This window comes from Phyllostomus hastatus, unplaced genomic scaffold, assembly GCF_019186645.2.
Source record: "Phyllostomus hastatus isolate PE091 unplaced genomic scaffold, TTU_PhHast_1.1 phas_contig_17, whole genome shotgun sequence".
NCBI lineage: Eukaryota > Metazoa > Chordata > Mammalia > Chiroptera > Phyllostomidae > Phyllostomus > Phyllostomus hastatus.
In genome coordinates this window covers 30,212,432-30,236,750 of record NW_025333664.1, presented here as the reverse complement: position 1 = coordinate 30,236,750, position 24,319 = coordinate 30,212,432, and the positions used below count along the sequence as shown (strand labels likewise).

The 24,319-nt window shown below is 36.5% G+C and overlaps 1 protein-coding gene across 2 annotated transcripts in view; it reads right to left on the bottom strand.

Moving 5' to 3' along the window:
* LOC123814674 (SLX4 interacting protein) overlaps positions 1 to 24,319 on the bottom strand; it is a 213,389-nt gene that overhangs the window by 140,568 nt on the left and 48,502 nt on the right. The window lies entirely within an intron of this gene.

The window sequence follows — 24,319 nt, the reverse complement described above, 5'->3', positions numbered from 1 at the left end:
GGTGCATGGGCCAGGACAAAGGATATAATGGTAGACCCTTAGAAAAGTCCATCTCTTTCTCACACATGCAAAATCAACATGCAGACTCTTCACACAGAACATGATTGATGCAGGCCTTCTCCTAGCCCCAGAACTCAGACAATAATGTCTAATAAAGAGGCAAAATTTTTAAATAATCAGGTGATCTTCTGACAGAGGGGTATGTATTTCTTAAATTAATCATCTCAGAATTGTACAATAACCATGTTTTAACCATGGCTTTTTTTATTCATCCTGACACGTGCCATTTCCTGAAATCCAGTTACCAAGTTCACTCGTACCTTTGACAGCAGTCGTCAACCCTGTCAGCTATGTTAACTCTTGGAGAGCCACTGAAACTAGGTTATAGTTTATGATGAAAGTGCAGCATTTGCTTTTTATTGTTTTGATTTTTAAATATTAAAAACCTTTTTTAAATTATCTTTTATCTCAAACAGATTCTTATCTTACCATCTGTAAAAGGGTGGAAATAATGCCTTTGTTCTCATGTGCCATCATACCTTCTAGTATTTTCAGAGATACCAGAAAATTTCTCTTGTTCCTGCATGATGTGGACCCACTGAGCCTTGAATAACATGGGAGTTAAGGGCACTGACCCCTACACAGTGGAATATTCATGTATAACTACTAATAGCCTACTACTGACCAGAAACCCTACCAATAACATAAGTCAATTGATTAACACATATATTATATGTTATATGTATCATACACTGTATTCTTACGATAAAGTAAGCCAGAGAAGAGAGAATATTAAGAAAATTGTAAAGAAGAGAAACTAATTTACAGTATTTATTGAAAAAAATTCACATATAAGTGGACCACACAGTTCAAACTTATGTTGTTCAAGGGTTAACTCTACTTTTAATATGTCTAAATATTTCCTTTGCCAGTAATACAAGTAAGAAGATGAACCATATTTAACTTACACAGAAATCATTATACATACAGTAGAAACTGTTTTCCAAAAAGTAACCTATTAGTGAGTCCTAAAATCAGCTTACTGGTTAACAGTCAACATTTTGTTTCACTGAAAATAATGAATGGTCTAGAATTGAATAAAGCAAAGTATACTACATACTTAAAAAGATTTTAAAAACAATACAAAAATTAAATATGGTTTGTGACATGTTTGTTTGAATTTTGTTTGTATGAATGCATGTATACATATATGTTGTTTCTGTTCTAGTTTATGCATTTATTGGTTGACTCTTGTATGTGTCCTGACTCCAAGTCAAACCTGCAACCTTGGAGTATCAGGATGACACTCTAATCAATTGACCTACCTGGCCAGGGCCATACATATTGTTCATGTATGTGTTTGAGTACTTAAAGTCATGTAAAATTTATTTTTTATTGTAAGTAGAATCAAAGTTTGAAGGTGGACAAGTGTCCCCACTTAATTAAAGAGTGTAAATCTCACAGGTCCAAGCCACATATGATATAAAGAACCAAGGGAGAAAAGTTGTATTAAATCCATAATGTCTGTCATCAAAGAAATTAATAAGATCACTAAATACATAATAAACATTTGTTCATATATATAGTTATGATAATAACTATACAAAGATACAAATTAAGGAGCAAAGAAGTCTAAAATTTAAAATATGTTTTTCATTTCTAGCTAAAATCACTTCAATAAAAGCCTATTGTCTGATTACTTAAGTTCTTTTTTCCAACTTAGAAGGAAAGAAGCCAGTAAGAATTGTCATTACTATAATCATTGTAACCTATACAAAGGTAGATGATATTATCACAAAATAAATTTGTCTAAAGCAGGAATTGAAAGTTAGATGACTTTTTAAAAGAAATTTTAATAGTCAATAAAACTGCAATAATGACATATGATGCCAGATGGGTATTAGACTTACTGGGGAGATCACTTCATAAGGCATATACCTATCTAATCACTATGTTGTACACCTGAAACTAATATAATATTATATGTCAACTATACTTAAAAAATAAATTTAGCCCTGGCTGGTGTGGCTCAGTGGATTGAGTACCAGCCTGCAAACCAAAAGATTGCTGGTTCGATTCCATCAGGCCATATGCCTGGGTTGCAGGCTAGGTTCCCAGCTGGCGGCGTGTGAGAGGCAACCAATTGATGTATCTCTTATGCGTCTATGTGTCTCTTCCTCTCTTTCTTCCTCCCTTCCCCTTTCTCTGAAAATAAATGAAATTTTAAAAAAATAATTAAAAAATTTAATATGGATATTTAAAAATGTGAATCCTGATAATCACTAGATTAGCAGAATGATCAGTGTGAAGTATAAAAATGTCAAATCACTATACAGTATGCAGGAAACTAATATAATATTGTATACCAACTACAGTTAGGTAAAAAAGATAGTTACAAAACAGTATTATTGTATGATCCTAATTTTCATTTAAAAATATTTACGTTAAATATTAATAAAGACAATAAGATGCTAAGAGTAATACATCTAATTAAGGCATAAGGGTTACTTTAATTTTCTTCCTTGACATATTTTTAATTTCTGAATTTTTCATAATACACCTCTGTAAGGTTTAAAATTTTTAAAAATAAATCTTTTGACAACCGGCCAAGATGGAGGCATAAGTGGTCGCACTGTACCTCCTCACACAACCAAAACTAAGGACAACAAGAATTTACAAACAAAAAACAACCAGAACAAAGAGAAATGAACCGAACGGAAGTCTGAATACCATACATCCAGTCTGGTAAGGAGGGGCGGAGTCAGAGGCCTGTGGAGAGGGGTCGAGGGGTACTGGCAGGAGAAGTCGGTGGCTGCCAGACGGTGGCTGGCAGACATGGGCGTGCAGGGAGCAGACGGCAGTTGGCGGACAGACCCCAGAAGCACAGGGGCAGCTGACAGACCAGTGGCAGACCCTGCGCGTGGGAGACAAGGAGCAGACCCAGGGAGGCACGCAAAGCAGCTGGCTGTCCACAGTCACACATTCGAGCAGACAAACTAAGCGAACACGGGCAGCGACACAGATCGTGCAACGCAGGGACCCAAGCACTGGGAAACAAAGCCTGAAGGCACCAACTGAAAACACCTGTGGAAGTTGAGGCCAAAAGATTCTCTCAGCCTCACAGGAAGCTCTTTGGAGAAACCCACATAGTCCAAGAAAATACACAAACCCACCCACCAGGGAGCCAGCACCAGAGGGGCCCAATTCGCTTGTGAGAAGCAGCAAAGGGGATTGAAGTCCTAGTGAGAGTGGAGCAGGCACCATTGTTCCCTCTCGGACCCCGCCCCCACATAAACGTCACAATCCAGTGACTGAGGTGCCCTGCCCTGGTGAACACCTAAGTCTCTGCCCCTCATACATAACAGGCGCAACCAGACCAAAGGAAAAAAGTGAAATAAGAAAGATGGCTCAAACAGAGTTAAAAGCCCCAGAGCCAGTTTTTTTTTTAAAGCAACCGAGAAATAGCCAACCTATCAGATGCACAGTTCAAAGCACTGGTGATCAGGATGCTCACAGAATTGGTGGACTTTAGTCATAAATTAGATGAACAAATGCAGACTACAATAAGAGAAATGAAGGAAAGTGCAGAGGGAACTAAAAGTGATGGAAAGAAAACTGGGTTTCAAATCAATGGAAGGGACCAGGAGGAAAGGAACAACCAAACAGAAAAGAGTGAGGAAACAAGAATTCAGAAAAATGAGGAGAGGCTTAGGGACCTCCAGGACATCTTTAAATGTTCCAGCATCCGAATTATAGGGGTACCAGAAGGGGAAGAGGAAACACAACAAGCGGAAAAATTATTTGAACAAATAATGGAGAACTTCCCCAATATGGCAAGGGAAATAGACTTCCAGGAAGTCTAGGAAGCTCAGAGACTACCAAAGAGGTTGGACCCAAGGAGGAACACACCAAGGCACATCATAATTACATTACCCGAGATAAAAATGAAGGAGAGAAGTCTAGAAGCAGCAAGAGATAAGGGGATAGTTACCTACAAAGGAGTTCCCATCAGAATGTCAGCTGATTTCTCAAAAGAGAACTTGCAGGCAAAAAGGGGCTGGAAAGAAGTATTCCAAGTCATGAAAGGCAAGGACCTACATCCAAGATTGCTCAATCCAGCAAAGGTTTCATTTAGAATGGAAGGGCAGATAAAGCATTTCTCAGATAAGGCCAAGTTAAAGGAGTTCATCATGACCAAGCCCTTATATGAAATGTTAAAGGGACCGATCTAAGAAAGAGAAGATAAAAAATATGAACAGCAAAAAAAGACATCAAACTCACAGTTATTAACAGCCACACCTAAAACAAAAGCAAACTAAGCAAACAAAGAAAACAGGAGCGGAACCACAGAAATGGAGATCACATGGGTTAGCAACAGGGAAGTGGGAGGAGGAGAGGGGGGAAAAGATATAGAGAATAAGTAGCATGGACAATAGGTAGAAAATAGACAGGGGGAGGGCAGGAATGGTGTGGGGAATGTACGAGCTAAAGAACTTATAACACATGTACATGAACTAAAGGTGGGGGAATGTGGGTGGGAGGGGGTATGCAGGGTTGAGGGGAGTGAAGGGGGGAATGGGACAACTGTAATAGCATAATGAATAAAATATATTAAAAAATAAATCTTTTTTAAAATAAAGGAATAAAAATGTGGATCCTGAGAATAAAGAATATCGCCTCAATCACAATGGGGTACAAGTTCCAACTGCGATTGTCAAAAAAAAGTTGTTAAAAGTTCCAAAGAACCTCCCATAAAGATGGCATAGTAAGTTCTAATTTTGTAGCATACCTGTGGCAATGATCAATTTTTAAAAACTATCCACACACTATTGCAATAATAAATAAAGCTAAATTCAAAACTGAAGAGAACAATGTCATGAAATGAAATGAAATAAGACATGAAATGAAGGAAGGGGCAGGGTAAAAAGCATGGACCGGCTCCTGCAGAGTAATGGAAAAGAGAACCTCTTAGAGTGGATTGAATGGGTTTGGGAGACACTACCCAGAAGAAAACTGCTAACAAGTGACCTAGGGCACTAGCATGAAAGGAAACTACTATCACAGGGAAACAGGAGAACACTAACACAGTCTTGGCAGCTGAAGAGAGGTGCCCATTGGCTCAGCTAATGCATTAACATCTATTTCATTGCAGGAGAGATGATCTGAAATTATATTGCCTCTTTCATCAAATATAAGATGCCATCGATTATAAGGCATATTATTACTTTACATACCACTAAGAAAAATATTGTCAACTAAAATTATGGTTTAGCATGCATTATAGATGTACTGCAATCTGAAAGATTTTAAAACATGAAACTAATGAAACATAGTCTATGACTTTGTTCTAGACCCCATGCCGAAGGAGTTGAGAGATGAAAGCTGGCTGTCAGTGAAAAGCAGCAATTTTTTAGAAAATGAGGATTAGGGGTAAGGATTTCATACAGAGGACAGTAAAGGAAAATCAAACAACCAAGAAGAAGAAGAAGCCAGTACTGCCACCCACTCAACATGAGCCTATAAATCAAAATTCCAAAATATATGAAGAACTCTAATGTTAAGAAAAGTGAGCAACAAAATCAAAGACAAATAATTTTCTGTAAAAGTCTAGTAGATTAAAAAATAAGTATGTATGAGAGGTTGGAAGAAATAAAAGCACAGTTTTCATTAAAAATATTGAATTATAACAGAAAAAGAAACAAAAGAATACCAAAAGAAAAAATTAGAACTCTTAGAAAGTATTTTTTAAAATATTTACACAAAGTCTAGACTGAAGTAAATTAACAACAACAACAACAACAACAAAAAAAACCAGTAAACCAGTAGATATCACTGAGGAACTTCCCCAGAACATAGTGGAAAGAGAAACATAAACGCATATAAATGAGACAACACATATGCCATGGAAGATAATTTGAAGGCTGCAACAAAACTGGAATAACCATTCCAGCAAAGTAAAATGGAGGGAGTGGTGGAAAAACAATATGTGAAGAGAATATAGTGAAGAATGTTGCAAAACTAAGGAAATGATTCCTCAGATGAAAACACCTTTAGGTACAAAACAAAAAATAAATTCACAAGTGGACACACTATAGTGACACCATAAAATAACAGGGATAAAAAAATATGGAAAGCTTAAAAGCTGTCATAATCTTATAGAAGATTTCTAATCAGCAGGCAATGAAATAGTAAAATGCTCATGGAAAAGTCATTGTGTAAAACCATTTCTGATATCAAACATCTAATACAGTGTATTATCCACAGACCCCCACAATCTCTTACTAAGAGGACTTCCAAAGGATGTCCATCAATTGGAGGAAAAGCATGGAATACATGATGCAATGAGTCCACATACTGATTTTTAAAAATGACAAACACAGAGGCATATAAATTTAACTAACTTCTGAATGAAAAAATAAATATCAATGACTTATTCTGTATTTAAAAACCTGTGGAAGTTGTCCAATGTCTAATAAGATGTACTCAGTTGTGATCACATATGTAAAAAGGCTAGAAATGCTGCATAATTTTAGAATTTGTTCAAAAAATTTTAAATGAAATATGTGTGAGAGTCATTGTGGATGGTCTGACCTCAAATCCCATTCTCAATTTCTTTCCAGTTTCCTTCCAGCTGTGGGAGGCTCAGGGTGCAGTTCTGGCCAAACTAGAAGTCTCTAGGGTGGCAGTCTCCAAAAAGTCTTATTTTTCTGACAAAAAGAGGAACTCCTCTGTAGGGCACACCTTTCTTTGCCAATTTGCCCTTTCCCAACTTTTTCCTGCCTGGTACATGTGATGCCTGGAAATGCAGCAGCCAGCTTGCAGCCTTGAAGCACCAAGAATGAGGAAATGCCCATGTGTTAAGGATGATGGACCAGAAAGCTGGAATGAGCCTGGGTCCCAGGTGGCACATCCACCTGCAGATTGTGTGTTGTGCAAGAAAAATAACCCCTATTTGTTTGTGCTTGTCTAATTTAGGATTTTCTGCTTATAGTTGGGTATGATTTTAAGAATACAACAAAAAGAATTATGAATAAGCTCTATAAGAACAAAACTACTATATATGTATTCCAAACCAGATAAGAGACTTCAAATGGGAAGGAAACATTAAAAGCTTTGATTACTTCAGCAGAAAGTAGGAAAGGGGAAGATATAAAGAAAATAAACGGTAAGCAAAAATACTGTAGTTGAAATAAGCCCAGATATATCAATATTTGCAATAAATATAACCAATGTAGAGGTACAGGTTATTACACTGAACAAAACCAAACAAATAAAAAGAGCTATCTGCTGCTTACAAAAGAGAAGATGTAAAAAAAAACCCCACTTAGGAAAAGCAAATGTTTGCCAACTTTTAATCAAAATAAAAACTGGTAAAAATATGAATATGATTCAGGTTGGGAAGATGGCAGCGAGATAGATGGAAATGGAGTACACTTCCCCCTGCACACGGATGAAACACCCAGCCAATCTTCTGAGGAACAGAGTGAACAGCCAGCAGTACCTCAGCATTTATGAAGACTGGAGACCAAAAATTGTAGAGGACATTGAAAAATCAGACAATAAAACCTAGAGCTGTGAAAAAACCAGAGCTGGACCCAAAGAGGGATCATCCCAACAGCTTAGATAAGTAGGTGGAAGCTGTGAACACCAGGATACCTGCTGGAAGAGGAAACTCACCAACAAAGGTACCACCAACAGATAACAGCTAAAGAAGGTGAAGGAGGGAGTGGAAGCCACACTAATTCAACCCAGGACCTATCTGGAAATACAACTACAAGGTGGAGAAATTACTCAGAACAAACAACTGAACAAGAGTGAGAGGCCACAAAACCTTGTACACACACAAGAACCAGCTTCAACACAACCTGCCCACACCTGCACAACAGAATACAACACGTGGTGACCAGAGTGACCCTCAGTTAACCACCTGGAGGGAAGGACCCACAAAAGAAAGACCCAACAACAATCAAAACCCAAAGACATACAGAGAGCTAACATAAATGACAGCCCAAGACCAGCAAGCTCAGGAGATCAAGGAGACTGCACCGCTGAATCTCACAGGTCTTCTACCATAGAAGTTCATACCATAAATCCAGGAAGTCAGAACACAACAATTTAAAAAGCAGAGGCTAAAAAGAAGAGTCTCACAAACAATGGGAAGAAAAAGGAACAATACCCAAATAAAAGGACAGGAGAAATCCACAGAAAGAATGCTAAATGAAATGGAGGTAAGTCAACTATCAGATATTGAGTTCAAATCAATGGTTATAAGGAAGTTCAATGAGCTCACAGAGAATTACCAAAAACTACAGGGAAATTACAATGAACTCACTGCAAACCATATCAACATGAAAAAGGAAATAGAAACTATCAACAAGGGCCAAGACCAAATAAAGAATCCAATTTCTGAACTGGAGAACACAGTAGAAGGAATCAAAAACAGGCTCAATTGAAGCAGAGCTGCAGGACAAGGTAGAAAAAAAAAAAACCACCCAGAAAGAGCAAGAAAAGGAAAAGAGGCTCAGAAAGAATGAAGAGAGGTTAAAGAAAATGCAGGACAACATGAAACATAATAATATCCATATAATAGGGATATCAGAAGGAGAAAAAGAAGAGCAAGGGATAGAAAACCTGCTTGAAAAAGTAATAATAGAACACTTACCTAATTTGTTGAGAGAAAAAGTCACACAAATCCAGGAAACACAGAGAGTCCCAAACAAGAGGAAACCAAAGAGGCCCACTTCAAGACACATCATAATTAAAATGGCAAAATTCCAAGATAAAGAGAGAATCTTAAAGGCAACAAGGGAAAAACAGAAAGTAACATACAAGGGAGCCCCGATAAGACTAGTAGCTGACTTCTCAATGGAAACACTCCAAGCCAGAAGAGAATGGCAAGAAATATTCCAAGTAATGAGAACCAGAGGCCTGCAACCAAGACATATCAAGCATTTTCTCTGACCACAAGGGACTAAAACTAGAAGCCAACTTCAAGGAAAAAAAAACCCAAAACACTCAAACTCATAGAGAATGAATACCATGCTATTAAACAATGAATGGGTCAAGAATGAGATTAGGAAAGAAATCAAAAAGTTTCTGGAAACAAATGAAAATGAACTCACAACAATCCAAAACTTGTGGGACACAGCAAAGGTAGTACTGAGAGGGAAGTTCATAGTGATACAGGCCTACCAAAAAAAGATAGAAACATTTCAAACAACAACCTAACCTTATACCTACAAGAATTTGAAGAACAACAACAAAGACAGCCCAGAGCAAGTAGAAGGAAGGAAATAACCAAGATCAGAGCAGAATTAAATGACCAACAGACTAAAAGCATAATTCTAAGGATCAATAAATCCAGGAACTGGTTCTTTGAAAAAATAAACAAAATCAATAAGCCTTTAAGCAGGCTCAAGAAAAAAAGAGAGGGGACTCAATCAGAAATGAAAATAAGCACAATCAGAAATGAAAGAATAGAGATTACAACTGATAGCACAGAAATACAAAGGATTGTTAAGAAATTCTATGGAGAACTATATGCCAAAAAATTTGAAAACCTAGGAGAAATGGGCAAATCTCTAGAAAAATACTCTTCCAAAACTTAATGAAGAAGAAGCAGAAAGCCTGAACAGCCCAATAACAGCTGATAAAATTGAAACAGTAATCAAAAAGCTTCCAACACACAAAAGTCCTGGACCAGACAGTTTCACAGGTAATTTTACAAATCATTTAAGGGAGAGCTAACCCCCATGCTCCACAGATTATTCCAAAAAATTTGAGAAGATGGAAGACTCCCAAACTCTTTTTATGAAGCCAGCATCATCAGAATCCTAAAACCAGATAAAGATATAACAAAGAAAGAAAACTTCAGGTGAATATTGATGATGAACATAGATGCTAAAATCCTCAACAAAATATTGGCAAACAGCATCCAGCAATACATTAAAGGGATCATACACCATGATCAAGTGGGATTCTTCCCAGGGATGCAAGGATGGTACAATATTCGCAAAACAATAAACATAATACACCACATTAACAAAAGACAAAAATCACATGATTGCATCAATACATGTGGAAAAAGCATTTGACAAGGTACAGCACCCATTTATGATCAAAACACTCAGCAAAGTGGGAATAGAGGGAGCATTCCTCAACATAATAAAGGCCATATATGAGAGACCTATAGCCAACATCATGCTCAATGAGCAAAAACTTTGAGCTTTCCCACTAAGATCAGGAACAAGACAAGGATGCCCGCTTTTATCACTCCTATTCAACATAGTACTGGAAGTCCTAGCCACAGCAATTAGACAAGAAAAAGAAATAAAAGGCAACCTAATTGGAAAGGAGGAAACAAAACTGTTATTGTTTGCAGATGACATGATAGTACACATAGAAAATCGTATAGACTCCACCAAAAAGCTACTCAACCTAATGAATAAATTTGGTAAAACAGCGGGATACAAAGTCAATATTCAGAAATTGAAGGCATTTTGGTACACCAACAGTGAAATATCAGAAACAGAAATCAGGAAAAAAATCCCGTTTGATATAGCAACAAGAAAAATAAAGTACCTAGAAATAAACCTAACCAAGGAGGTAAAAGACCTGTACTCAGAAAACTACACAACACTGAAGGAAGAAATTAAGGAAGATACAAACAAATGGAAGCACGTACCATGCTCATGGATTGGAAGAATTAACATCATTGAAATGGCCATACTATCCAAAGCGATTTATAGATTCAATACAACCCCTATTAAAGTACCAATGACATATTTCACAGATATAGAACAAACATTTCAGAAATTCATATGGAACCATGAACGAACCGGAATAGCTGCAGCAATTTTGAGAAAGAAGAAAGCAGGAGCGATCGCAGTACCTGAAAACAAATTATATTACAAGGCCACTGTAATCAAAACAGCCTGATATAGACATAAAAACAGACACACAAACCAATGCAACAGAATAGAGAGCCCAGAAATAAACTCAAGTCTCCATGGTCAATTAATATTTGACAAAGGGGAAGGGGCATAAAATGGAGCAAAAATAGCCTCTTCAACAAATGGTGCTGGGAGAGCTAGGCAGCTACATGCAAAAAAATGAAACTCAATCACCAATTTACATCACACACAAAAATAAATTCAAGGTGAATAAAAGATTTAAATATAAGTCACGACACCATAAAAATCCTAGAAGAAAACATTAGCAGGAAAATCTCAGACATTCCATGCAGCAACATCTTCACTGATATGTCCCCTAAAGCAAGGGACATAAAGGAAAGAATAAACAAATGGGACTTCATCAAATTAAAAAGCTTTTGCATGGCTAAAGAAACAGTATTAAATTAAAAAGAGAACCAAATATATGGGAAAACATATTTGCCAATGATACCTCGGACAATGGTTTGATCTCCAAAATATATAAAGAACTCACACGACTCCACACCAGGAAGATAAAAAACCCAATTAAAAAATGGGCAAAAGACTTGAACAGACACTTCTCTAAGGAGGAGTGTGCATACAGAGGGCCCAGAGACATAAAAGATGCTCAGCATCACTAGCCATCAGAGAGATGCAAATTAAAACCACAATGAGATACCACCTCACACTGGTCAGAACGGCCATCATAAACAAATCAATAAACAAGTGTTGGAGAGGATATGGAGAAAAGGGAACCCTAGTTCACTGTTGGTGGGAATACAGACTGGTGCAACCACTGTGGAAAACAGTATGGAATTTCCTCAGAAAACTAAAAATGGAACTGGCTTTTGATCCAGCAATTCCAGTGCTGGGATTATACCCTAAGAGCCCTGAAACACCAATCCAAAAGAACTTATGCACCCCAATGTTCATAGCAGCACAATTTAAAATAGTCAAGTGCTGGAAGCAACCTAAGTGGGGATCAGTAAATGAGTGGATCAAAAAACTATGGTACATTTACACAATGGAATTCTATGCAGCAGAGAGAAAGAAGGAACTCTTATCCTTTGCAACAGCATGAATGGAACTGGAGACCATTATGCTAAGCAAAATAAGCCAGGCGGTGAGGGACAAATGCCATATGATCTCACCTTTAACTGGAACCTAATCAACAAAAGAAAAAAGCAAACAAAATATAACTAGAGACACTGAAATTAAGAACACTCTAACAATAGGCAGAGGGGAGGGGGAAGAGGACAGTGGGGAAAAGAGTTTTCAGGAACTAGTATAAAGGACACATGGAGAAAACCAATGGGGAGGGTGGAATCAAGGGAGTGAGGTGGGTTTGGCTGGGATCAGGGGGAGTGGTAGGGAGAAAATTCAAACAACTGTAAGTGAACAACAATAATTAAAAAAATAAGTAAAAAAATATTAGTATGAAATGAATATTATCTAGAGAAAAACCATTAATATCACTAATATGACTATCTGATGGTAAAAACAGAATACAGAATAAGAAAGCAATCATTTATTTGTACTTAGCAGCATGATTTCAAAATACATGAAACATAAACTGACAAAATTATAAGGGGAAAATGATAGCTCCATAATCATAAGAGATACTACCAGAAGCTTAAGGAATCAGGAGGAATATCTGAGCAATACAATTAATGAGCTTGATCAGCTATTTAAATAAAATCATGCATTTAATAAATGCAGAATGCCAATTAGTTTCAATTATACATGGAACATTTACAAAAACTGACCAACTGCCAGGTCAGAAAGGAAGTCTCAACAAATTGCCAACAATTGCTATCATTTAGATCACATGCTCTAACTATAATGTAGGCAGTTAAATTAGAAAATAAATAATAGAAATGTTTAAAAGTATCTGAAAAATGTAAGATGTAATCCTAAACTAAATCAGGAATCAAGGAGGACATCACCATGAAAATAAAAAATATTAAAAAATTAACAAGTACTATGTATCAAAACATACAACATACAGTTAAAGTGATACCTAGATGTAATTTTCTTATATGGATTTTTTTGGAAGGAACCAAAATAAATTCAATCTGCAACAGTGTCAGAGAGGGTGAAGGAGAAAGTGAAAGAAATTAGCAATTAAATAGAAAATAAAAAATAGCAAATATTGACAGAACCAAATTCTGATTCACTAGAAAAACTAATTAAGCTGTCAAACCTCTTGAACAATAAATTACATTGGATACAAAAAATGACATAATCTTAAATTCAGTAGAATTTTTTTAAATAAAAAGAGAAAACTGACTCAATTCTATGTCAATATATATGAAAACATGGATGAACACCCATGCCCGGCCAGTTTCACAAGAGAAGTTTACCAAGTCTTCAAGAAATAGGTAATACCAATCTTATGCTAACTATTATAAAATATTTTAAAAGGGGTGATCTACTCAACTCACTTAGTGAGATTAGAAACAAAGTACAAAAAAAAAGAAAGAAAATTAAAGATCAAGCTCAGTTGTTAAAAGTAGTTTTAATGATCCTAAATTATAATATAGTATTGGCAATCAGAGCAGAGTTTATCCCAGGAATAACATTGACAATATCAGAACATCTACTAATATAACTTACTAAAGAAAAATATAACAAGTTCAATAAACTTTTTAAAAATCTTCAATATAGTTTAATACTCATTCATGACACAACATGGTCATAAACAAGACCAATAGAAAACTTTTTTTATTTGAAAAGTGGTAACTAAGCCTAAAGCAAACACTAGTCTTAATAGTGAGGCTTTAAAATTCTTTCCCATGAAGTCAGACACAGGACAAGCATACACTACATCTTCTACTCACCATCGTACTAGAGGCCCTACCCAGCTCAATGATTCAAAAATTAGAAAACAAATATATAAAAAATGAATAGAAGAGAAAAAGTGACCATATTTGTAGACGAGTATTTAAATTTTAAAAATTAAGAAAATCTTAGAGAAACTATTAAAATACAAAACTATTTAAACTATTAAAGCTATTAAAACAACAGAGTTCAAGAAGCTCAGTGGTTTCAATATCAATCTATAAAAATAAATAATTCTCCTAAGCCTTGTGAGAACCCATTTCATAATGTAATAGAATAAAAGGTCCTACTTACAGTTAAAAACAAAATGCCCAGAAATAAGCCTGATAAAAGATATTGCTTAAGGCTTTATGCATTTCAAAGATAAGACAGAATCATAAAGACAACAATGCTCTCCAATTGATTTCCACCTCACCATTACTTGAATCAACCTCACTACTACTTGAATCAAAATCTCAGTTTGTTAAGAAAGATCAAAGACCTCAGAATAGCCAAGACAATTGTGAAAATGAAGAAAAAGGCAGAACTTGTCCTGTTGGATGAAAGACTCGTTACAATAACTAAAACAGTTGCCACTGGCATAGGAAGAGATAAAAATGAAGATAATAATATATCAAAAATACATCTATGTATTATCTAGAATCATAGTATAGAACAAAAAAACATTACAGATTAGTGGGGAAAGCATAAGTTTTGGGGGGACAATTGGTTATCCATTTGGAATTAAATAAAAGTAGATAGCCTACTTGATGTCATATGCAAAACTAAATAACAGTTAGATTCAAGACCTAAATATGAAAATAAAAATCCTTAAGTTTTCAAAGAATATAACCTAAAATAGGTTATATTTTAGTGGGATAGATATTTTAAATCAGGCCAAAAACTGCATAAGCCATGAAAGAAAAGACTGATAAATCTGATCATAGAAGAATTAAAAACTTCTCCTCAACAAAAGACACAAGAAACAAAAAAACAAGTCACATCGGTATTTGTAACAGATACAAATGACAAAAGATCAGTGTATAGGATAAAGGTTATATCAAAAAATAAAGACAAACCATCCTGTAGAAAAATAAGACGAGGATATGTGAACTGTAAGACAGCATTTCACACCCCATTAGATAGGTAAAGGTAAAATTTCTGGCAATACCAAGAATTCTAAGGATATGAAGAGGAGGAAATTCTTATATATTATTTGGGAGAGGGAAAACTGGCACTTTGGGTAGAGATCAATTCCTGGTGCCTAGTGAAAAATAAGCAATAGTCTTCTGCAGGCCAGCATTTCCAATCCTGGGCATATCCCCTGGAGCAGCCAGCACCTGTATAAACCCATACCACCGGCCACCACACAAAAGGAAACAAGAATATTCATTATAAACTGTTGAGCATAGCATAAAATTAGGAAAAACTTAAATGTTCAACAGAGAAATAGATAAAGAGCATATAGTTACAAAAGAAGAAACTATAGAGAAAACCCATTACTAGAGCTACATGTCCCAATGTGGCTGTACCACCAACATAACAATGAATGGTGAAAGCAAACCGTGTGATACTGTGCACAGCAGAATACCATTTATATTTTAACACATGCAAATCAACACTATGTGTTGTTTATGGACACATTCAATTGAAGAAAAGGCATGAAAACATATACAGAAATAATAATACCAATCAGGAAAATTATTTTTTCTGGGATGGGTGAAGAGTTACAGGTTGAGAAGAGGTACACAAATTCAAATGTGTCTATAATATTTTTTTAACCTGATGATACTGGCACCACACTAGCTATTATGTTGGGTAATGAGTTCATTAATTTTTGTTGAATTAGTGCTTCAAAGTTTATGCATATATTACATGTATTCTTTTGTATATATATCAAATTATTACATAATAAAAAAGTTTAAAAATTTAATAGATGAAACTGCTTCTGAGATTAAGAAAGAAAAATCTTAATATTGAAAATTATATCATGTTTTGGGGAACTGATACAGAGTAACTGCTTAACAGATGTTGAGGTTATAGAATTCAAGTATTCTTTAACAATACACGCAAAAAAAATCCAGCTGCAAGGGGGGACATCTGAGGTGATTTAAAATCTCATCACACTTGGTTGACGGTGAAGACAATAGAACAAAGTCCAAAAGCTCTGAAGGAAAGATTGTTAGACCCAAAAACATTACACCCATTTAAGTTGCTGGTCCAGAATACACACAAGAAGAAGGCATATGTTAAAAAGAAAAAAACTAAAACCCTCAGGGAATATGGAATCCAGGAGCCCCTCTTGAAGATTATTCTTGAAGATTAATAACTCCAGCCCACTGAGAGGTAAACAGAGAAGGTGTAGTAAAGGTGACGGGGCTAGAGTTAAACATGAAACTCATTTACACAAAAAAACAAGACCAAACAATGCTATGTTTATAGGGGATAAATATTTACAATCTTAGCTGCATAAAATTATAACATAAAAATTAGCGAAGTTGAGTGAGAAATAGGAGAAAATGTGAAAGTATTAATTCTTTAATTTTCTTAAAGAGAAGTTGATAGATTATCTAATGTTTGGCAAAATGCTATGTTTATATTGGAGATGGAGTATAAAGGTGTTCCTTATGTCACTATACATTTTAGTAAGTATTTCAAAAACAAATTGTTTTTAAGAATTCATTAAATCTGCAAATGACTAAAGCAATAGGATAATCAAGTTCCAAAGTCTGTAAGGATCTGCTGTTTTAAAAAGTGGAGCCCAGTGTGGCTCAGTTGGTTGTAGTGTCGTCTCATAACCAAGATAATAAATTGTTGCCAGTTTGGTTCCAGGTGGGCACATACCTAGCTTGCAGGTTCCATCCCCAGTCCGGCTGCCCATATGATTCCCCTTCTCCCTTCTCCACTCCCATAGCCCCCAATCTGGGCCCAGTAGGATCCCCCTGGATGGGCATACAGGGAAGGAGCCAATCAATGTTTCTCTTTCCCTTGTGTTCATTCTAAAAGGAGGGAAGTGCACCTCGGGTAAGGATTTAAAAAAAAAAAAAGAAAAGTGAAAGTGGGGCCAAGTGACAGCAATGTGACCAAACATTCTACTTCACTTGCTTTCTAGTATACTACCCTGAATGGAAAGGAAAGGGGTGGAATTACAAGTGGCTTGCTTGAAATTCTGCATAACCCTGGATACACCCATGAGTTCATGAGGCATGTGAAAGCCATCTGTGTTAAAGCAGAAAACAAGTTGAAAGCCACTCAATTAGAGCATTCAAATCAAATACTGAATGCAAACTGGACTCTAACCATGAAAGGCTATGTTCACAGCAAGAAGGAAAATTGACAGATGTAAAATCTAAGTCACTATTTGGTCCATAATTTTAAACTGCAGACCCACCAAACCTTTTCAACTTCTATTAGTTAAAGCAACACCAATGGGTTGGGTTTCAAGTCCTTCCATTCTTTTTGGTTCCTTTTGAAAAGGCACAAAGTAAGAAATAAAATGCCAAAACACTAGGTCTCCAGAGAAAAGGCACTGGAATTAAGAGTTGGTGAATTCACAACCTAAGTGACTAGTTCCACTAATGTCATGCGAAAAGAATTTGAGAGACTGTGAGTCTTAATCTAAAGGGAGCAGCTTTATTTATTTTCAATTCACATTTGACACCATAAGAAAAAAATGTTACAGGAAACCACATGGACAAATGAGCTGAACATCTACTTTGCCACCACTGTTCTGCTTAAGTCAGTACAGAGGCATAGAACCAGCATGAAAGAAGATCCAGGCACAGAACCAAAAAGGGAATATTTTATTACTATACCTTATTGAGGAACAAAATAAAACTATGAATAGTCACAAACAATAACTGCATATAATTATACAAAGAAAGTTTTAATCTTTAAAATAAGATTTCACTACTTAAGATACCAAATACATATCCCTTCAAATCACATGTTTTTAGGTTCACATGACAGAGACGGCTTCTTACAGCTTCTCACAGAGATAGTACTTTGCCAAGGTGTGCCATTCTTTATAATCCATACAGTGATTCAGTGGAGCCTCTTTTGAGTGGACATTAACACTAAGGACATTTTTAGGCCCTTCCCTGTGTTTTAAACTATGAAAGAGGAATGGGTGGGGTAGAATTAAGTGAAGAAAAAAATTCAATCAGACAGGATTTCCAAGAATGAGACATCATGCGTGAAAACATAGTATGTGTTAAAACTTCAGAAGACAGCACGGTAATTCTTGAAGAATGAGATAAGCTTCACTAAACATGTAAATAACATTATTACCTTTAATTTGGCTGAATATGGTCCTTAGTTAACCACTTCTCTATCCCTTTCATTAAGGGGTATAAAGAAAATAGAGCCATTAAGGCCTTCAAGGCACACCCTACCATAGCTAATCCCACTGTTTTTAAAATCCCCCTAATTTGACCCCTTGGTCTTTTTGTACTAGTAGATTGAGGAGAGGGAATATTCTAGTAAAGGAAGAATATATAAAACAGATCTTCGGAAAATAGGAAGACCATGAGAGAGTTTCAGATAGGAAGACAAGTGGTATCAAACATTTCATTTATCTTGCTGTAAATTTTTTTCTTTCTGTACTTTAAATCATATATATAACTTTTTAGGAAAAAAATATTTTTATATTACTTATCTTTCCTTAAAATGCTTAAGGACTAAGGGAGAAGAAAGAGAAAAAAATCTACACAGAAGGTCCAAAGGTAGCATTATTTCAAACATATCTTAGAGGTTTTAACCGCTGATTTTGTAATGAAAGATACTGATAAAAACCTAGGTGACTGTTTCCTCACTCTATTCACCTAGGACAGCAGCAAACACAGTCTTAATTTTATTGTATCAGTGGATCCAACTGTAACTTACTGACAAGTCAAAAAGGAAGACCAAACCCTATGCACACCTTAACTCCACATATTCAAAGTCTGGTATGAAGAACACTCACTCCACGATGTGCAGTAGTGCTGCTGCGTACTGATGGGAGGCATCTAGCAAACACCTGAGTGGCCTTTATCTATGTGGCAGGTCACTTTGGGAAAACTAAAATAGCCCTGTAGATATCTAAAAGAAATCATTCTAGAAATGTAAGGAACAAATGGCACCTAATATATGCTAACCCCCAACCAGCAGAATATATCTATATGCTTTTAAGTGATATGTACTTTGGTTATATACTGCATAGGGACTAGACATGTTGTCATTTGTTAAGTGTGTCAACTTAGAAGAGACAGCCTTGCCCAATATTTAGCTTAAAGGAAGTATCATCAATGACTCCTGAATGAAAAAAGCAAAATTGGGAACTGGGGGAAAAAAGGATTCTTTGCGTATTTTAGCTATATTAGGTAATTTAACAACAATTACTTTGCTGGAAATGGAGTGTACTTTTTGAAATATTAATCATCAAATGTCAGAGCAGGAAGGTTCTGACATAATCTACTCCAATACTTATTTTACAAATGAGGAAGCAGAAATCTAGAAGGTTGAGAGGCTCACTCAAAGTTCTGTGGCTTTTGAGGGATCAGGACTATATTCATTTATTGGGGCTGCCATAGCAACATACCCAAAACTAGATGGCTTAAAACAACAGAAATGTAGAGTCTCACGGTTCTTGAGGCTAGAAATCCAAAATGAAGGTGTCACAAGGTGGGTGCCTGCTGACAGCTGTGAGGGAAAATCTATTCCATGCCTCCCTCCTGGTTTCTGGTAGCAGCATACATTTCTTAGCTTGTAGGAAAGCTTTCTCCCAGTGTCTTCACATCACCTTCATCCTGTGTGTGACTGTGTCTAAATTTCCCCTTTATATAAGAACATCAGTCATACTGGACTGCCACCCGCCCTAATGACATCATTTGAACTTATAAACCCTATTTCCAAATAAGATCAGATTCTGACCTGCTGGGCCTTAGAACTTCAATATACCTTTTTTGGGGGAAGTAATTCAACCCATAACAAGGATTATAAAGAGAAGTCTCCTCAGGACCTGAACAGAATCCAGGTCTCCCAGCTTTCTTATCGAGTTGTCCAAAAAGTTTATTTGTTTGTTTGTTTATGTAAGATGGCTCTAGTAGTGCTTAGCTGTCTTTAACTTCATTAGAAACAATTTTGTTAGATTATATTGTGACAGCTGTCATCTCAGCATGCATTAAAAAAACTTACCAAAATTTGAGAATTTTTGTGTAGCCATTTTAATATTGAAGATAGAAGAAAATACACATTTTCAGCATATTATGCTTTATTATTTCAAGAAAGGTAAAAACGCAACTGACACCCAAAAAAGGACTTGTGCAGTGTATGGAGAAGGTGCTGGGACTGATCAAACACGTCAAAACTGGTTTGCAAAGTTTTGTACTGGAGATTTCTCGCTGGATGATGCTCCATGGTGGAATAGACCAGTTGAATTTGACAGCAATCAAACTGAGAAATTAATTGAGAACCATCAAAGTTATACCACAAGGGAGATAGCCAACATATTCAAAATATCCAAATCAACAAAGATACTGGTGAAAATAAAAAATGTGTCTTTTATTTTAAGAAAAAAACTAAACAAACTTTTGGCCAACCCAATATTTACAAGATTCTCCCTGCTACTGGCACATACTGCATGTTGCAAGGTACACAGGTGACATGCCCTACTTACAAAGTTATATATGACTTCTCCCACCCAAAATAAACTGTAGATTTATAAAAGCCAATAATACCTTCAAAAATGAGCAAAGGGAAACATCATTCCATTTGGTCACTAAATGTTCACCAATGTATTTTAATTTCCTCCCTCATAAAAAATGCCTGAAATATTTCTGGGATAGGCTGGCCCTCATCTCTAAAATGTCTACTGTTCAGAGGAGATTACATGGAAATATGACTGGAAGAAAAACAAATTAAATTTATTCTCCCATTTTGTCCAAACCCACCCCTCTTACGCATCTTTAGCCTGCCTTGAAAAGGACAGACACATGGAATTTCCTTTCTGAGAAGAAACCTCAAGGGTCCAGGGTTTCCAACAGGCCTCAGTTTCTTTCTGCGACCCAAGTTACACAGCAAATGGCTGGCTAATGAACCAAGCAGGGTCATTCTTCAGTTAGTGCTTCATCCTGGCAGTGCCATCTTGCAGTAGCCTCTGTTTTAACTATTCAATCATCACTCACCCTGCTGTCTAAAGTATTCTTGAGTCTAAAGATAATTGTCATACTGTTTCACCATTTTCCATTATACACTAATGACATCTGCATTACTGAGTCATAAAAAAGTCTATCCAAAGAACTGTGTTAACAATTACATGGAACTGATTTCCTTAAGTGGCCCCTTGACAAACACACACTCGCCCTTTTCTATTAAGGCCTTTAGAATCCTGATCTACAGCTGGTCTTGGAAATTAGAAATTACGTTTTACTGCACAAGATCTAACAAGTTATTGTAGTTCCAAAATACTTTTGAGTAAATAAGAGCTGGGCAGTATGAGCCGGGATGTTGTTTTGGTTGCTGTTTTTGTTTTTAACACTCAAAGAGCTCTTGCTTAAGAAATATTTTTCTACAGTACAGGACAAAGAGTTCAGAGCTAGAATGGTGTGGGGCTGCTCTAATCCAAACCTTTTTTTATCAGGTAGTACAGTAAGGCCCATGCTGAAGTGAATCAAAAATCAATGATGAAGTGAACTAAATCAACACTTTATTGTTCCCTTCATTTGGTCATTCAAAAGAAAAAAAAATTGAATGTACAGATTCTAGCATTACTTTGTTCCAACAGGAGAAAATTTTTTCAGACTAGAATGCTTTCAAAGGGCAATTTTTAAATATCCTGAAAATGCTAAGGTTGGATGATGTTTAATATAACTAGCTTGATGTTAAATACTATTTAAAGGACTACTAATTATCTTAGAGTTTAATATTTTCTGAACAGTGACAAAGAGTTGCACTATTTATACCTCTGCTTGATCACTTATCTCAGGAAAGGTCTAACAACACTGAGTTATTTTATAAGACCTGATTCTCTTTCCCACCAACATTCCTTCTATCAGCAAATTCATCTAAACCTGTAACTAATGCTCATGTTCATATATATCAGCCCCCCAAGCCGCATTTCTCCTCTGTATATAGAGATTAAAATTGTTACCAGCGAAGTACAAGGATTAAAAGAAAACACATAGAAAGTGCCTAGACACAGGTCATCTTTCAGTTTCTGCTTTCCAAGCAGAAAGTTTTACCTTTCCTCTCCACTCCAGCAGCATCTCATCACTATCTTTCTAATCATCTAAACCCTACTCAGTGTATCTCTTCAGCTCTAGACTCCCACTGTAGGACTTAATATTGTGCATACAACACACCCTCAATGAATTTCTGCCTGAGCATTTTAAATAAAACATTTTTGTTCTTATTTGCAAGACTGTGTTAGAATCCCTATTCAGTAAAATGAAAGAGTTGATAATTACACTGCTTAAGGTGCCAAAAAATGCAACAACCAAATATATACAAAACTTCTTAAATATATAAGCATCTTGCACATAAAAGATGCATAAAACAGCCAAATTATCCATGTCGTCAATCGATAATTTTAACAGTAAGTTTGCAAATTTTTATCTAATCATTTCTTGGCTCAAGAACACATTGATTCCCTAGTGCCCAACAGAAGTCCAATCTCTTCTTTTGGGCTTAAAAGTCCATAGCAAATTTAAAGCCACTCTCCCCACCCAATTTTATTTTCCAGTCCTTCCCTCTGCTTCTGTCAATCTTCTCTTTTCATGGTCTCACATATACGGCATCTTCGTCTCTACCCTCAGAACCTCTATGTGCAGCACCCCCAAGTACATACTCAGTTACTGGTCAGGGATTCAGGTGTAGCTGCTTGGGTAGAAATAACTCCACAGGATTTTCTTTCTTTTTTAAAAAATATATTTTATTGATTATGCTATTACAGTTGCCCCCCTTTATTCCCCTCTACCTGGTACACCCCCTCCTACCTGCATTCACCCCCTTTAGTTCATGTCCATGGGTCACACATATTAGTTCTTTGGCTTCTACATTTCCTATACTATTCTTAACCTCCCCCTATTTTCTACCTACCATCTATGCTTGTTCTCTGTACCTTTCCCCCTCCCCACCCACTGCCCCCGCCCCGATAACCCTCCATATGATCTCCATTTCTGTGATTCTGTTCCTATTCTAGTTGTTTGCTTAGTTTGTTTTTGTTATTTTTGTTCTTTAGCTTCAGTTGTTAATAGCTGTGAGCTTGTTGTCATTTTACTGTTCATATTTTTTATCTTGTCTTGGATAAGTCCCTTTAACATTTCATATAATAAGGGCTTGAAGATGAACTCCTTTAACTTGACCTTAACTGGGAAGCACTTTATCTGCCCTTCCATTCTAAATGGTAGCTTTGCTGGATAATTTTGGGTATAGGTCCTTGCCTTTCACGACTTTGAATATTTCTTTCTAGCCTTCTTTCTAGAAGAAACCTTCTTGCCTGCAAGGTTTCTTTTGAGAAATCAGTTGATAATCTAATGGGAACTCCTTTGTAGGTAACTGTCTCCTTTTCTCTTGCTTCTTTTAAGATTCTCTCCTTATCTTTAATCTTGGCTAATGTAATTATAATGTGCCTTGGTGTGTTCCTCCTTGGGTCCAACCTTTTTGGGACTCTCTGAGCTTCCTGGACTTCCTGGAAGTCTATTTCCCTTGCCAGATTGTGGAAGTTCTCCTTCATTATGTCTTCAAATTAAGTTTTCAATTTCTTGCACTTCCTATTCTCCTTCTGGCACCCCTATAATTCAAATGTTGGAACATTTAAAGTTCTCCCAGAGGTTTCTAAGCCTCTCCTCATTTTTTTGAATTCTTGTTTCTTCATTGTGTTCTGGTTGAATGTTTATTTCTTCCTTCTGCTCCAAACCGTTGATTGAGTCCCAGTTTCCTTCCTGTTACTGCTGGTGCCCTGTACATTTTCTTTTATTTCACTTTTCACAGTCTTCATTGTTTCCTCTAATTTGTGACCATATTCAACCAATTCTGTGATCATCCTGATTACCATTGTTTTGAACTGCACATCTGATAGGTTGGCTATCTCTTCGTCGCTTAGTTGTATTTTTTCTGGAGCTTTGATCTTTTCTTTCACTTGGGCCATTTGTTTCCCCCTCATGCGCCTGTTATGTAGTGAGGGGTGGAGCCTTAAGTGTTCACCAGGGCGGGATATCCCTCGTGGCTGCCTTGTGACACTACATGTAGGGGAGGGGTTCGAGAGGGAACAGTGCTGCTTGCTCTGCTCTCTGCTGGTTTTCAGTCACTTCCCTCAATACCCACAATAAAATTGGGCCCTTCTAGTGCTGATTCCCAGGTAGATGAGTTTGTGTACGTTCTAGGATCCTGTGGGTCTCTCCAACAAACTCTCCCGAGAAGCTGGGAGCTTTTCCCACTGCCACCTCAACCCCCACAGGTGTTTTCAGTCAGAGGCTTTGAGGCTTTATTTCTCTGCACTGGAACCCTGGGTTGTGCGGTCTATGTAGCTCCCCAGCTGTTCCTCCTGGTTTATCTGCACTCAAATGTGGGACTGCCCAGTCTGCCAGCTG